This window comes from Pipistrellus kuhlii, unplaced genomic scaffold (assembly GCF_014108245.1).
Source record: "Pipistrellus kuhlii isolate mPipKuh1 unplaced genomic scaffold, mPipKuh1.p scaffold_m20_p_34, whole genome shotgun sequence".
NCBI classification, from domain to species: Eukaryota; Metazoa; Chordata; class Mammalia; order Chiroptera; family Vespertilionidae; genus Pipistrellus; species Pipistrellus kuhlii.
The window spans coordinates 4,204,343-4,220,425 of NW_023425534.1; the positions used below are offsets into that span (position 1 = coordinate 4,204,343).

At 45.9% G+C, this 16,083-nt stretch overlaps 1 protein-coding gene across 11 annotated transcripts in view; it reads left to right on the top strand.

Annotated features, from left to right (window-relative positions):
* Nucleotides 1-7,498: 7,498 nt before the first annotated feature.
* The window catches only part of KIF1B (kinesin family member 1B), a 131,417-nt gene continuing 122,832 nt past the window's right edge, over nt 7,499-16,083 (top strand). For 5 of the 11 annotated variants that reach the window (XM_045570607.1, XM_036461045.2, XM_036461043.2 and 2 more), the window contains exon 1: nt 7,508-7,841. The gene's annotated coding sequence lies outside the window, so the exon portion shown is untranslated. Of the gene's footprint in view, nt 7,842-16,083 lie in introns of all 11 variants that reach the window. The other 6 variants (XM_045570604.1, XM_045570605.1, XM_036461052.2 and 3 more) reach the window with 4 other exon arrangements.

The window sequence follows — 16,083 nt, forward strand, 5'->3', positions numbered from 1 at the left end:
GGATAGAGTGTTGGCTTGGAGACTGAAGGGTCCCAGGTTCGATTCCGGTCAAGGGCATGTACCTTGGTTGTGGGCACATCCCCGGTGGGGGTGTGTGCAGGAGGCAAGTGGTTGATGTTCCTCTCTCATCAATGTTTCTAGCTCTCTATTCTTCTCCCTTCCTCTCTGTAAAAAATCAATATATATCCAATTCAAAGTAATCTTTATTCCAAAAAGGCCTTTTTAGAAGGGCATATAAAAAAAAAAATTCAGGCAATTGAGCTTGCTAGAATTCGTGGTGAAATATAAGCCAAGAGACACTGACTGCAGAGTTGAGGAACTTCCCAGTGAGTAAGATGCATGAGTTTGGTAACATCTCTATGGGCTGATTTTCTTTTCCTTCCTCTGCATTCGGCGTCATTGCAGCCACCAAATAAAAACCGTTTCTCAGCACACTGGAGGCTTGCTGTGCTCATCGCTTTTCCGATGGGGCCGGCTAATGAGTTCTAAAGTAGCTTCCGGCTTTGGTTCTCTGACTCCAAGCAACCTCCGAGTAAGTGGTGTCCCCCAATATTAACACTAATGAGTGAAGCCAAATCGCTTCCTGTTTACTCACTGAAAAACCAGGGCACTTATTGGTTTGTCCCAAGCTCTGTATTGTAATTTAATACAGTGTTTAATACAACCTGTGCACACGAAGTTATAGCAAATAGACATTAATTAACCTCGATTTACAAGGACTTTGTATGAAAAAAAACAAACCACCCGGACACTTTCTAGCTTCAACATGGCAGCCTCTCCTCTCCTCGGTTCCTATTTTTAAATGTGCACCGCAATCCAGGACTTAAGAACATGTGTTACCTGCCTTGGTTAGAACAACTGGAAAATCAAATTCTCTTTAGGCAGACTTAATTCTCCTGGAAATAAAAATGGGCTTTTCCTACATTTTTGGTCAGTGCCAGTAGCGACAGGTGGCAGTTTTGAGTGAATATGGGCCCTGAGTCAGGAAGGCCAATGGTTTGGCCAAGGCTGGGTGGCCTTTTCCAGTGCAGGCTGAGACCAGTGTATCTTTTTTTTTATTTTTTTATTTAATATATTCTATTGATATTTTACAGAGGGAGAAAGGGAGAGAGATAGAGAGCTAGAGATGTCGATGAGAGAGAAACATCGACCAGCTGCCTCTTGCACACCCCCTACCGGGGATGTACCCACAACCAATGTACATGCCCTTGACCGGAATCGAACCTGGGACCTTTCAGTCCACAGACTGACGCTCTACCACTGAACCAAACCGGTTTTGGCGAGACCAGTGTATCTTAAAACCAGATCAGAGGGAGGATTATGGCAGGTGACCTCTCACGCACTCAGTCCTTCAAGCTCTGCCCAGGGCTTCTGATCCAGCTGCTGACTGAGCCTGCAGAAGGTTATTCAGGGTCAGATCCTAGATGGCATGCCTACACACAAATATCACTTAAAGATGATGAGATATTTAGCCGTATCTGGTTTGGCTCAGTGGATAGAGCGTTGGCCTGCGGACAGAATGGTCCTGGGTTTGATTCTGGTCAGGGGCATGTACCTCGGTTGCAGGCTCCTTCCCCAGCCTGGGCCCTGGTTGGGGTGTGTGCGGGAGGCAACCAATCAATGTGTCTCTCTCATACTGATGTTTCTCTCCCTCCCGTCTTCCACTCTCTAAAAAATCAATGGAAAAATACTTTCAGGTGAGGATTAAAAAAAGAAAAAAACAGGAGATATTTGTGAACAGGCAGTAAAATAAAGAGACTAACATAATGGCACCAACTCATGTACCCGCCCACCCAACTCTATCAACACTTCCACCCTCTATCATTCTCCCTTTCCCCAATAAATAAAATATTACAGACAGAGTTGATGTTTCCTGAGTCCTGCTTCCTGATTCATTTCTTTTCTCTCTCCTGGGGTAACCTCTATCCTGAACGTGATGACTGTCATTCCACGTAAGTTGTTGTATTTGACTACACACGAATGTCACCCTAAACAGTGTCATGTCCGTCTGCTCGTTTTCACCTTTATGTATAAAGAGGCATTACTATACCATACTGTCTTAGTTATTTACCTGCTGTTCCTCAGCCCCGGACCCACCCTTCCATCTATTGTCTGTCTTTCTCAAGCTACTTTGCCAGTTGGTTTCCTGTAGCCCTGCCAGTAGGAGGTATTGAGATGATGGGAGAAGTCTTGGTTTTTCTTTCATTTTTGCTCTTTCCCTTCTTTTGGTACTTTTTTCTTTTTTTCTTTTCTTTTATTTTTTAAAATACATTTTATTGATTTTTTACAGAGAGGAAGGGAGAGAGCTAGAGAGCTAGAAACGTCAATGAGAGAGAAACATCGACCAGCTGCCTCTTGCACACCCCCTACTGGGGATGTGCCCGCAACCAATGTACATGCCTTTGACCAGAATCGAACCTGGGACCCTTCAGTCCGTAGACCGACGTTCTACCACTGAGCCAAACCAGTTTCAGCTATATATATATATTATTGATTTCAAATAAGAAGGAAGAGGGAGAGATAGAAACATCAATGATGACAGGGGATCAAGCCTGCAACCTGGGAATATGCCCTTGCCTGGAATCAAACCCAGGACACTTCAGTCCACAGGCTGACGCTCTATCCATTGAGCCAAACCAGTTAGGGCTGGATCACTCATTTTTAATGGCTGCATAGTATTCCATCATATCACTATATCACCATTATTCACCCATCCTTTGTTGATGGGCTTTTCAATTATTTCTGATTACAAACAATACTGGGAAGATCATTCTGGTACCTTTACCGTACGTACCTGCGTGAGAGTTCCCCTGGGTGTGTACTGGAGGGGGCTTGCTGGGTTAGAGGCTGTGCTCATCGTCCATTGCCTACTTTCTGACACATTTTCCAAACTAGTTGTGCCATTTCACTCCCTTACATCGCTTGGTATTGTTGCACTTCTCATTTCTGGCAATTTGATGGATGCGGCATGGTATCTTATTTCCAGTGGGTTAAGTGTCTTTCCATACCTCCCTCTGTGAACTGCCTACTTATATTCTTTTGCACACTTTTTAAATGAGATTATTTGTATTTTTTCATATTATTTGTATTATTGTGAGTTGATCAGATGCCCTTATATAGTCTGAATAATTCTCTGGTTATATGTGTTGCAAATGTATTTGTCCAATCTATGCCAATTTGTTTGTTTTGTCTTATAATTTCTTTTGTAGTGTAGAGATGGGCTTTTTTTTTTTAATTAAAAAAAAAGTGTAGACAAATTAATCTACTTTTGCAGCTAGTAGTTTTTTTTGTTTTGTTTTGTTTGTTTTTCTCTTAAGGTATTTTTCTTTATCTCCAGGTCACGAAAATGTTGTATATTTTCTACTAAAATACTGAAAGCTTTACTTTTCTGATTTAGGTTTTCAGTTCACCTGAAATTTATTTTTTTAATGGTGTGGTGTAAGGATTACATTTTTTTTTAACCAGTTAAGCAATTATTCCAGCCTCATTTATTGTTTATCACTTTCCCACTGATTTATAATGCCATTTCTATCATATGTTACATTTCCATATGCATGTGATCTGTTCTGGACTCTGTTCTGTTCCATTTCTGATTTATATATTCTTGTGCCAACTCAACAGTGTTCTAATTAGTATCACGTTACAGAGAATTTTGCTAAATTATGGGCAAGTTCCATACCTCACTTTGCAAAATAGCCATGGATATTCTTGGCTTTGTGCTAGCAAGTGAATTTTTTTAAATGCACATGGAATAGACTTATCATTTCAATTTTACCATCCCCTTGTCAAATTCCATGGAAAATCCATCGTATTGAAATATTAATTGAACATACATTAAATTTACAGGTTAACTTGAAAAGAACTGACACATTTATAACATTTCTTTTTGTCCTAAAATAAAGGAAATCTCTCCATGTACTTAGGTCTTCTTTAATGTGTTTCATCAATACAGTTGTATAATTTTTTCCCCATATTGGTCTTGCTCATCTCTTGACAGTTTATCCTTAAATATTTAATAGTTTTATTTCTATTTTTAATGGGATCTTTTAAAATGAACACTTTGGATTTTTGTATATTGATCTTGTGTCCGGAAACCTTATTAGTTGTAGTGATGTGGCTGTGGGCATCACATTAACAGACCTCCTCATGTGTTTTTTTCCTTGTATTCCAGGGATAAGTCTACCAGGCCATGGCTAAATTCAATTTTCTAGAACTTGACGACTTTTAAGGGGTGCCTTTATACAAAACCTGTTATCTGAGAACTGTAATGGCTCTGCCATGTGACTTCATCTGATAGAAGGGCAAGAGGCTTATGGAGAGAGAGCAGGCTGTTTCGGCCTTGGAACCTACAACAGCCTTAGCTGCTTATACTGGACCCTCTATGTGTGCTCTTGTCCTGATTCCCTTCACTATTTTAGTATTTTTAAATATATTTTATTGACTTTTTACAGAGAGGAAGAGAGAGGGATAGAAAGTCAGAAACATCGATCAACTGTCTCCTGCACACCCCCCATGGGAATGCGCTCCTAACCAAGGAACATGCCCTTGACCTGAATCGAACCTGGGACTCTTCAGTCGCAGGCTGAGGCTCTATCCACTGAGCCAAACCGGTTTCGGCTCCCTTTACTATTTTAGATTCTTTTTAATTTGAGCTTCATTGAGAGCGCAAACAATATTAAGTGCCCTGCGGGTTTGTGTAACTCTCCATGGTGCTTATCACAGTACTTACGCAAAGAGCTTCTAGCTAGGACAAGTTGGTATCTGCTGATGATTGACGAGCTTCTGTTTATTCACATTGTAGTTTCAGTTTTGTCTTGGCCTTCTGGAAGCTAAGAGCTGAGTTTTGTTGTCAATGGTAGCACATTCCCTTGACTCTCTTTTTTAAATTATAATTTTTATTGGCCTTAGAGAGAGAAAGGTGGGATGGGGGGGAAGACATCAATGTAAGAAAGAAACATCCATCAGTTGCCTCCTTCATGTGCCCCAAGCAGGGATCAAACGTGCAACCTGGGTTTGTGCCCCCACCGTACAGGAATTAACCCGAAACATTCCTGTATATGGGATGACATGCCATCCAATTGAATCACACTGGCCAGGGCTTGCCTACTTCCCTTATTATTCATACAGGCTTCCTACATACAGCCTTTTATTATATTACTAGAGGCCCAGTGCACAAAATTTGAACATGGGTCAGGGTCCCTAGGCCAGGCCAGTGATAAGGGCTGATCTGCGGGGTGACTGGGGCACCTCCCACTCACACTTGCCTTGGCTGACTTGAGGCCTGTGGACTGGTGGCAGCTCCTGCGTTGAGTGTCTGCCCCCTGGTGGTCAGTGAGTGTCATAGCAACTGGTTGTTCCACTGGTTGTTCTGCTGTTCCGTTGATTTGCATAGTAGGCTTTATTATCTAGGACTAGTGGCCTGGTGCATGGGTTCATGCACACTGAAAGGAAATTAATTAGAAGCTGTCCGGTGGGGCGGGACTGGGCAAGACAGGCCAGACACACCCTGGAGGCAACTTCCTGAGGTCCCTCCCCTGCTGGCGACACCTGGGGCGGGGCCGTGGCTCAAAGGGTGTCTGCGGAATGAGTGGGGGTCCCTCCAGCAGGTGGGGTCCCTTGGCCTGGCCTGTGGGGATCAGTCTGAAACCAGCTCTCTGACATCCCTGGAGGGGTCCCGGAATGAGGGGGCACTCTGCAAAGCTGCTGTCATACAGGGTGTGGGACACAAACACAGGTGTGCAGTAAACCAGGTTCAGGGCCCACAGTGCCCCACCACCAACATGGCTGAAGATGGAATCATGTAGCCCTGTGAGGAATCAGGCTCCCTCCTCTCTGGCTCCAGGGTGAGTCCCCCAAGAACTGCTGCTGCCAAGTCACTGCATCTCGGCTGCTCCTGCATGAGCATCTGCCCCCTGGTGGTCAGTGCACATCATACCTAACAGTCGGTTGGCTGGTTGGTTAGCCTTTTATATATATAGTAGTTTGCTCCTATTTTAATACTGTACCGTTTTATCGTTTGTATTCCGCAGTGTAAGCTATGTCAAATCTGCAAGATGGAGTTTCAAGTCTAAATAAAATAAATGTTCAATAAATATTGATGAGATGCAGAGTATGAGAACTTTAAGTCTGAATGGCAGTTTTCCAAAATCATTAGTGTAGAAAATTGTTTTTGATGTTTTAGTTTCTATGCCAGCAATTTTCAACCTTTCTCATCTCCTGGCACACATAAACTACTTACTAACATTCTGCAACACACCAAAAAAATATATTTCTTTGCTGATCTGACAAAACAATAACACAGGTATAACTTTTGATTTGTTCACATCAAATGGCTATTGTTGTGTTGCCTGTTGTCATTCTTTTATTTGACAATCTAAAGGAAAAGAGGTCAGTGCCCCTGACTACAGTCAGGTATGGCATATTTTTAAAATTCTTGCAGCACACCGGTTGAAATTTTCTGGTCTATGCTTATACTTAAGGCTTTCTCACACCCAATACTCTATTGCATTGGGGGAGGTGAGGGGAGGAAGGGGACAAGAGAGATTCCAATTTTATTTTTGGCTTCTGCTAGTAAACAAAAAAAGCATCTCACAATCTTATAAAATAGTAAGGGGTGCTTGGCATGCTAATTGCACACATTACGGCTGAATATTACATTTTATTAAGCACCGAATCGGACCGCTCCCGAACAGTTGCGGGCCTTTTCTTTTGAGCTGAATCTAAATCTGATTTTTAAACGTCGCTCCCGGAGCTCTCGGTGTCCTCCCGCTTTGTGAATTCCAACAATCCTCCCTCAAGGGCATCCGTCTCCCAGGGCGGGGCGCGGCTCATTCACTCGGGGGCCACACAAAGCGTCTTCTTCCTTTCTTCCCGGCCCTCCCGGCGCCCTGGCTCCCACGGAGACGAGCTGAATGCGCGCTAAGCCACGGTTTTCCATTACTCATCCCGCCTTTCTTCCCAGGGCGGCGTGTGGGAGGTGCGATCGGGCGCGGCGAGAACAGGCCGGGAGCTTTCTGCGGGAGGAGACACGCAGCCCCGTGCGTGTTTCAGCTCCCGCTGCTCCGCGCTGGGAGAGACGTTTCCCAAACTGACAGCCATCGCACGCTCGGCCGCCTCCCACATCCATCCCAGCTGCTCCGCGGGCGCCCGCCTCCCCCCGCACCCACCTGCCCCGCCCCGCCCCGCGCCGCCAGGCTTTGTCCCCAAGGCGGATCATCCGGTTGGTCGGGCGCGGCGACTAACGCCCTTCTGGGGTCACCGGGGAGGGAACTCTGCCCGCCGCCTTCGCCCACCCCGCGCCCCCGCACCCGAGCGGGCGTCTGGGCCACCAGGGGGCGCACCGGCGTCTCTGCAGCTCTCCCCGCCCCCACCCTTCAGCTCTCCCTGCGATTGGCCGGCCGCCTCGAGTCCTGCGCTCCGATTGGCCGTTGTGCTTGCCAGTCGCGTGCGCGGGGCGGGCCGCGGTGACGCGCGGCGGCCGGGCTCGGGGCGGTGTCCCGCGCGGGCGGCTGCGGGCGGAGCCTCGGAGGACGGACGCGGGCGCTCAGACGGCGGCGGTCCTCGCAGGCGCCCGCGCGAGTCCGAGCTGCTCCGCAGCCGCCGCCGCCGCCGCCGGCTCGTCGTTGCGCCCCGGCCTCCCTCCCCCCTGCTGTCCCGCCCTCCGCGGCCCTCGTTGCGGGACCCGGCCGCTGCGTGATGGGGCTGAGAGGAGGCGCCCTGCGGCTCGCGGCGGCCGCTGCTCGCGCTGAGGAGCGTCCGTGCTCGGCCCCCCGCACCTCCGCGCGCCGCGGCGGCTGCTGACCCGCCCGCCCGCCCGCCCGCCGGTCCGCAGCGCGGCTGAGGTGAGAGGACGGGGCGCCGCGGCCCCGGGGCGGGAGGGCCCGTCCGGGGGGAGGGGCGCCGGGCCGGGGTCCGGGCGGCGTCGGAGGAGGCAGCGCCGGGCGGGGCGGGAGCGGCGGGCACCCAGGGCGCTTCCCCGAAGACCGAGGCCCGGGTGGGGCGGGGGCACCGCCCTGGGGCGTGGGGGCCTCCGGGGCCGGCGAGCCCGGGTTCGGGTGCAGCGGCCTGCGGCCCCGCGGCGCCCGCACCGCCCTCCGTCCCCCCGGCTGCCCGCGGCTCTGGCCCGCCCGGCGCTGCGCGCACTGCAGCTCCGGGGCCGCGCCGCTCCGGGTCCGAGCCCCCGCCCCGGCCCTCCACGGCCGGCCCCGGGCCCCATGGCGTGTGGCTGCGCCCGTGTCAGACGGTGCGGGCCGGCCTCGGTGGCGGGAGGCCGCTGGCGCCGGGGCCGGGCGGGGGCGGGAGGGGGTCGCTGGCGGCCGGCCAGCGCGGCGGGCGGTGCGGTCGGCGCCCGCAGCCGGGAGGACGGGGGCAGCCATGTTGGGAGGATGAGCCGACAGGAGCTCTGGAGCCAAGTCCTGCGGCTGAAGCACCGGCTGACAGCCCTGGCAGCCCCGGCCCGAGCCCGGCCCGAGCGCGCCGTGGGGGCGGGGCGGCCGCGCCGGCGGGCGGCATTGTTCGGGCGGCCCCGGCCCCGGCCCTGCACCCAGAACCGGGCCCCGGAGCCGCTCCCTCCCTCTCCCCGGTGGGCCGCTCCCCGCGCCGCCCAGGCCAAGGGTCTGCAAGGCTCCGGGGAAATGCCGCTGCTTCCATCTTCCTCTTCCCCGGCCCTTCCCCGCCCGGGGCCGAGGGCGGGATCGCGAGGCCGGTGCCGGGGAGCAGGCCTCGGCCGTGCCCGGGGGGTGGGATTCGCGGCAGCTCGCGTGCAGGGAGGGTTAGTGGCTGGGAGTGCGGCCCGCGGGAGGGGCCGCAGGTTGTCTGTCTGCCTGTCATCTTTGTGGAATCTGGAGGAGCTGAAATTAGAGCGTCGACAGATCCCTTGCTCCCTGCTCCAGGCAGCTGTTCTCCTGACATTGAACGCGTGGCTTTGTGCCACAGATGGGTCTGTCTGAGCCAGGAAGGTTCTGGTGGTTGGGCTGGAATAGCTCTTCAGAAGTGGCATCAGGGCGGATGCTTCACTTAAAGGCTGGCGTGTTGTCAGCGCCGCTTAGTCATGACATGATCTCGGCTGGAGTTCTTTAAGAAGTGCGGGGATGCTTTCTGATGAACGTGGTGTGGCTGCCGGGTTAGGAGGCCAGAGGGGTTGTGCACGCTGTTTAAGGATGGGATACGAAGGTGGCACGCCTGTTGGCATCGGAGAGCAGATGTGGCAGTGATCGCTAACGCAATTCAGCGGGAACCTGTGATGTCTTTTCCCACCTCCTGGATGTGGACAGGCCGGGAGAGGCCCACCTCCCTTATGTCCTTTGCTTTCATTCAAACTCCATTTCTTAATGAATATCTTCCTATAACCTAAGTTGAAAAACTAAAACATTTTGGATAAGGTTTTCTAAGAAAAGTTGAAACACTTCCTTTTTATTATTAAGATTTCCTTTTAAAACTTGGTTGAATCAAAAGTGGCTTCAACAGAAACTAGTGGTTTTTTGTGTTTTTCTTGCATTACATTAATATGAGAGGAGTACAGAATATCTGTTTTAAAATTTCATGCCCCAATTAAGAAATACACATTTTTAAGTTTTTACAGTGACTTTATTAGTGTAAAAAAAGAAAATCTGAAAAATTGTGGTTTTACATAATTTCAGCATTTGGTAAAAATCAGATCTGATTGTGGATCTGATTGGAGGCAAGATTTTATGAGTCTGTGCCACTCTGCCCTGATGAATGTTTTTCTAAAATTTGTCCCATAAAGTACAGCTTCTAAGGCTTAGAACAGACTGTTTTTGCTTTTCAAGACCAGATATGAATGCCGTTTTTCTTTTTACTGTCTTTCCTCTTTGAGTTTGTGCAGGGAATAAACTCCCAAGAAGAGTGCCAACAGCCAAAGCTTTCTAGCCACTTCCCTGCTATGGTCTTGTCCAGGCTACAAAGTCAAGGACAACAATGGACCCTGCCTTCTTTTTGTAAGCCCCTTGGCAGGTCACTAATCACAGCAGGTCTTTTCCAGGCATAAGCATAGCGGCTTGGTCTTGTCAGCTGAGAGGATATAGTTTCACAAGGCTCCACGTGAAAGGTATAGCATGTCTACTTCATGTGGTTCTCTTTGAAAGATGGCCTTGTTGGAACAGATACTGGTGGAGTCCCTCGTTGTGGGAGTCCCCAACAGGGTGTGAATATAAATGCCTTTGGAACTCTTTCCTGGCAGCTCATTAGTATAGGAGATAAATGAAACATGTGACTGTGATAGAAAAACCTGAAAAAGGTGTTGTTATTTCTCTGACTTTTTGGTTAATGGTCCAGTGACTCGTTTATGCTCACTGTTATGACAGTCATTGCTAATTAATTGAGAGTGCATACAGAGATTTAATTCTTTACCTTCTAGGGACTTACTTTTGCCATTAGAAAAGATATGGTAAAGTAAGGTAATTCCACCTCTTTTCTGTTGTAATACAATTGAGTGTGCTCCTGCTGCCCAGGCTATGGTGGTTTCCATGGTTTTCTGTCAGAGCCTTTCTCCCATATAAGACTCAAAGACTTAAGTAATACTTTTATGGCTTTCATGAATATGGTTTGTCATATGTAAATGATGGGTTTTAAAATATTTTAAATAATATCACATTTTTTACGCCAAAGCATATTATTCAACTATGCATCCTTAACCATTGCTGTATTTGATGACTGATATTTAATGTATTTCTCTTGTCCACCAGAATTTTTCTTTAAAAAAAAAAAAAGTTTTTATTGATTTCAGAGAGGAAGGGAGAGGGAGAGAAAGAAACATCAATGATGAGAAAAAATCATTAATGGCTGCCTCTTGCATGTCCCCACTGGGGACCAAGCCTGCAACCTGGTATGTGCCCTTGACCAGAATCGAACCCAGGACCCTTCAGTTCACAGGCTGATGCTCTATCCACTGAGCCAAACTGGCTAGGGCCCATCTGAATTTCTGACATCATCCCAGCAACAATAATAATCATATAAGGCTCTTTCTACAGATATATGCCTGACTCTTTTCTAAGCACTTTGCACTTATTCACTAATTTTATCCTTACAACAACCATATGAGATAGATACTATTATTCCCATTTTATAGATGAGTAAACTGAAACAGAGATTAAATGACTTCCTCGGGTCACTAGAAGTAGTAAATAACCATCATACTGAGCTTACTTTGTAACTAACTACCCTTAACCTTAAAATTCCCTGATTTCAGCTCAAGCAAATGCTGGTTTCATTCTGTTCTAGTAACTCAGAATTGTGACCACATCTTCCAACACATCGTCACCCTCAGATCTACTAAAGATATCAAATTTGCTGTCAGATCTTAAACTCTGATAATTTATAGCTCTCTTTTTCACAACCTCTCTGTGTGTTCTCCCAACTCAAGTCTCCTGGACCATCAGCCTCTGCTATATTCTTTGTCTTCCTTTTCTATACTGTGATTTCTGGGTGCATTGCTTCAGCTGTTTTCTTGCTGTGAAGTTTTAAATTATTCTTTATTATTCTGCAAGACCCACTGTGCAGATGCCGGCCTGCATCATTTCTCCCCTCCATACCCTGTTTTTACTCTGTGTCATGGAGAAACTTCACGTTGTCCTGGATTAGTACCACAATGTGTATTGTCTTAGGTCTCCCTCTGGTATCTTTTCTAGCAGTTCTGCTCAGTTCCTTTCCCGGTTCTCCACAGTGACTTTTCTAAAATCTTCCCACTGCTCCATGCTCACATAAAACCTTACCTGCCGCCGCATAGGGAAAAAACAAACAAACATGAACTCCCTCAGCTTCCTCTCCCTCTGCTTACAAACTTCTCTGCCTTCTTTCTTATCCTCCCTAACTTCAGCTAATCCCTTGGCCTGTATCCTGGATACACTGCCTTCTAATTTTAGGGCCTTATGCATAGGTTATTCTTGTTTCCCCCTGTCAGACGGTCCCCACAGTTCTTTGAATACAGCAGGTACATTCCCACCTTATGGCCGTTGCTCTAACTCTTTTGCTTGGAACACTCTTCCCTGAAATCTGGTTGGCTGAGTCCTTCCCTTCCTTCAAGTCTCACCCCCTCTTCACGCCTACCCTGACCTCATTTATGCACCTGCACACTCCTCCCCACTACACTCCATACCTCCTGACTTTGCTGTACTCCCTCATAATGCTTTTCAGGAATGTTATCACTGACATTCTCTATAACTTATTTTAAAATATATATATTTTTTATTGATTTTAGAGAAGAAGGGAGAAGGAGAGAGAGAGAAAAAAACAAAACACCATGCCTCCTGCATGCCCCCTAATGGGGATTGAGTCCGCAACCCGGGCTTGTGCCCTGACGGGAATCCAACTGGTCATCTCTCGGTGCATGGGTCAGTGCTCAACCACTGAGCCATACCGGCTGGGCATAAGTCATTAATGCCCTCTTTCGCCCTACTAGAAAATAAGCTCCTCCATGGCAAGGATGTTTATCTGTTTTGTTCATTGATTTATCACAGACTGCTGGGACTGCCTGGCACATTGTAGGCACCTAATATATAAAGTATAGACACATTCACGGTTTTCTTAACTTGAAAAAAGGGGGGTGAGGGAAGAGAAGTCCCTCCTTTGTTTCTGTATGCTCCTAATTCTCTCTCCTGCCTCCTGCAACCAGGTTCTAGAAGCTGCAAGGATACTTGCATTTCTACTTCTTTGCCTCCTAATTACCCCCAAGGCCACCCAGACTAGCTCCACTTCACTGCCCCTGCCTTTGCTCAGGTTTCCAGGTCTTTATCACTGAGAACAGGGCGCCCTTCACACCTGTGGGATTGAAAGTATTGCTCACTTCACTCCTGGTTGCTTTTGTCTGCTGGTGTTTGGGTGGGGCTAGTTTCAGTCTCTTGGGCTTCCTGCTGTTCTGGCCACTCACATGGCTATCACAGTCTTTCAACACAGATTTTTGTATAACTTTGTTTTTAGGAACCAGAATTTTGAATACATACCATATTTCTAATGTTACATAGCAGACGGGGCTGTTACAGGAGAGTTCTCTTTATTTATAATTTATAGAACTTAACTGCATCTAAAAAGGATTTGAGCAGCCTACCGCAAATACCATATATTCAAGGAGGCTGTTAAAATATGGATAAGAAACAATCTGTGGAACAGGAGGAAAAAGTAAATATATACCAACTGCAGCAATTTGTCTAAAATGGTTATTGTAATTAGTTGTGAAACTTAGGAATTCAAGGTAAAAGGGAAAGATAAATTATACAATTTTCATTTTGGTAAAAGAAACCTAATGGTTTGTCAAGAAAACATTTTTTCTGATAATTCTAAAGACTTTCTAAAAGAAGTGTTATAATCATCTTGATACAAGCATGTATATACTAAGTGTTTTTAATGGGTCATTAAGTAAAAGGAAAAAATGTTCTTCAAAGACCTTTGTAAAAAAAAGTAATCCACTCACTTTCCAAACTGAGAATACAGCAATAAGATATAACAAGTCTTTTCTGTGAAAGATGTGACTAATGCGGTTCAGGTGTAAAACCTACTATAAAGATAAATCTGAGCATCCCTGCAGAGCCAGGAGTACTTGTATTCTACTGTATGTTGTCACCTAAACAAAAACAAATCTATTAACCTTTGGGTACCGGTTTATCCTGTGGCAAGATCGACCCATTGTTGACACAGAGAAAAGTTTGACCTGCATTCTTGCCCAGATATAGATAGGTGTAGTCAGGGGCAGATTTCACAAGAATTCTTGACTCATGCCCAATTTTAGCTCATTGTAGCCTGGAGTACATGTTGTCATCCACTTTGAACAATAGAGAACTCCTCTGTTGGGTTTGAGTAGCAGAGTTCCCTGTGGATCGGCCAGAATAAAATGATAGGATGTAGCATCAGAGACTAGGATGAACTAACTAACCCAACTTTGAAGAGAAAAGAAAAAAATCACTCTCACTTAGAATAGTTTGTTTTAAGCCACAGGAGCTATTGTTTTCTTGAGCGCCTTTTGGTTTATGAGAATAAAACCGTGTTATCAGTGCGAAGGAGGATCCTTGACATCTTAATTGTAGCCCCATTTGAGACTGAAAATCCAACCCGCCAGGTGACTCATCCGGCGCAGTCTGATTCCTAGCATTGGGTTGGGAGGCAGAAAGAAGTTTTTTAACGTGGTCTCTTTTAAGCTTTCACAGCTTGGCTCATGGCTGTTTTTTGTCTGTAGAGTCAGAAACCAAGAATAGACAGGTAATTCATATACAAAAATAAATTTTTACATTTTGAAAGGGGCCATTTTATCAGTATAGCCATGGTCAGTGACATAGTATTATTGGATCCTAAAACATGCTTCGTCTTCATGGAAAATATTAGATGGAGAGATGTAAAACTTTAACAACAAGGAAATATTCATAGCATCTCAAAATGGACTCACTACCTACCAATACTTTTGGGCACCCATTCAAGTTATAATACATTCTTTGAAATGTAATTTAGTGGAAAATATTATCTTTTAAATAGGCTTGCTTGTGCAGCAAATTGTACGAATATTGATTTTAAAAGACTATGTCTCAGTTAAATTTTATTTTCACTTGTGAAAAACATGTTCTGAATAAAGTATCAGTGTAGAACAGTTAAGTGAACTACTGACTGAATCACAGGGAAAATGAAATACCTAGAAAAATGAGGTATCAGCACAGCGTTTTTTGGGAGCAGAGAGAAAAGAAGATATGACTTTTGGCTCAGAAAGGCGGACACTAAAATGCATGAATTAATGCTTCCTGACTTATGGCGACATTTGACATTGTCCTCAAAGGATTTATAATAGGTAAGAAGGGAGATTGGGCTTCCACAAATGGAATGTTTGGTGTGGTAAGAGAGTGTATGGTGGAGAAGAAGGCTAAAATTGGGCAGTGAGAACTGAGACTGGGAAAGGAGGGTGAATTGTGGAGGCCCTTAGATTTTTAGTTTATGTTCTGAGGCTGTGGGAACCAATTGAACGTGAACAGGCCTCTGTTTTAGGAATATAATCCTGGCTGTTTTCTATAGAAAAGGGGTATCACAAAGACAAACCAACTAAAGCTAGCCAGTTAACTGCCACGATATTTTGAATTTAATTAAAAAAGGCCCACCGCTTGTGCCTGTAGATGCTTATGGCTTACAAAAGGCTTATATTATTTTGTTCTTGTTCACTTTGCTGGAAGGGCAGTTTGAGAATTAGTCTTCTTAGGTTCCTTGTAATCCAGGGTACCTCTGAGGACAAGTGAGAATTGCACAAGATCAAAATTAAGCAATTGGGCAAATATTTAGGAAACTTAAAATGAAACAGCTCTAAACGTTTTTGTTTTTTTAAATGTTTATTCCTTTATTGTTAGTGAATGCTCCTGGAATTTTTGCTCCATTCCACTTTCTTAAGGCTTCTATTTGTATGTCATAAGGAAGGAAAAGTGGTCAGAGGAACAGTCTAGAACTGAGGCTGTGTAAGTGATTCAGAGTATGTATGGCTGCCTTTCCTACCTGTCTTTCTTCTTTTGGCTTTCCAAAATTTGGAAAATGTATTTTTAGGTTACTTTTTATTGTTTTTATATAATTTCTTTAAAATAGTCTGTACTTATTGTTTGTCATTGGAATTTAAACTCGGTTGCAGATTTATATAATAAACCATTTTTATAAAAGGATCAGGGAGTTTTGAAGCTGTAATGCTTTGATGGACATCTCCGTTAAAAGAGATACTGTTTATAATGGTAACAGAGTAACACTTTCAATTGTCCACTTAACTGTAGTTTCTTATTACTGAATGAAGTTTTAACTCACTGAGGACATGGTTGAAGTTTTATTACAAGACAGTTTTAAAGCAGAAAAAAATATGTAGGTTCAGGTTTAGGGAAAGTAATTTTAAAATGTACATATCATTTTCTTTTTTATTGATTTTGTACAGAGAGGAAGGGAGAGAGATAGAGAGCCAGAAACATTGATGAGAGAGAGTCATCGATCAGCTGCCTCTTGCACACCCCCTACTGGGGATATGCCCGCAACCAAGGTACATGCCCTTGACCGGAATCGAACCCGGGACCCTTCAGTCCCCAAGCCGATGCTCTATCCATTGAGCCAAACCGGTCCCGGCGAAAT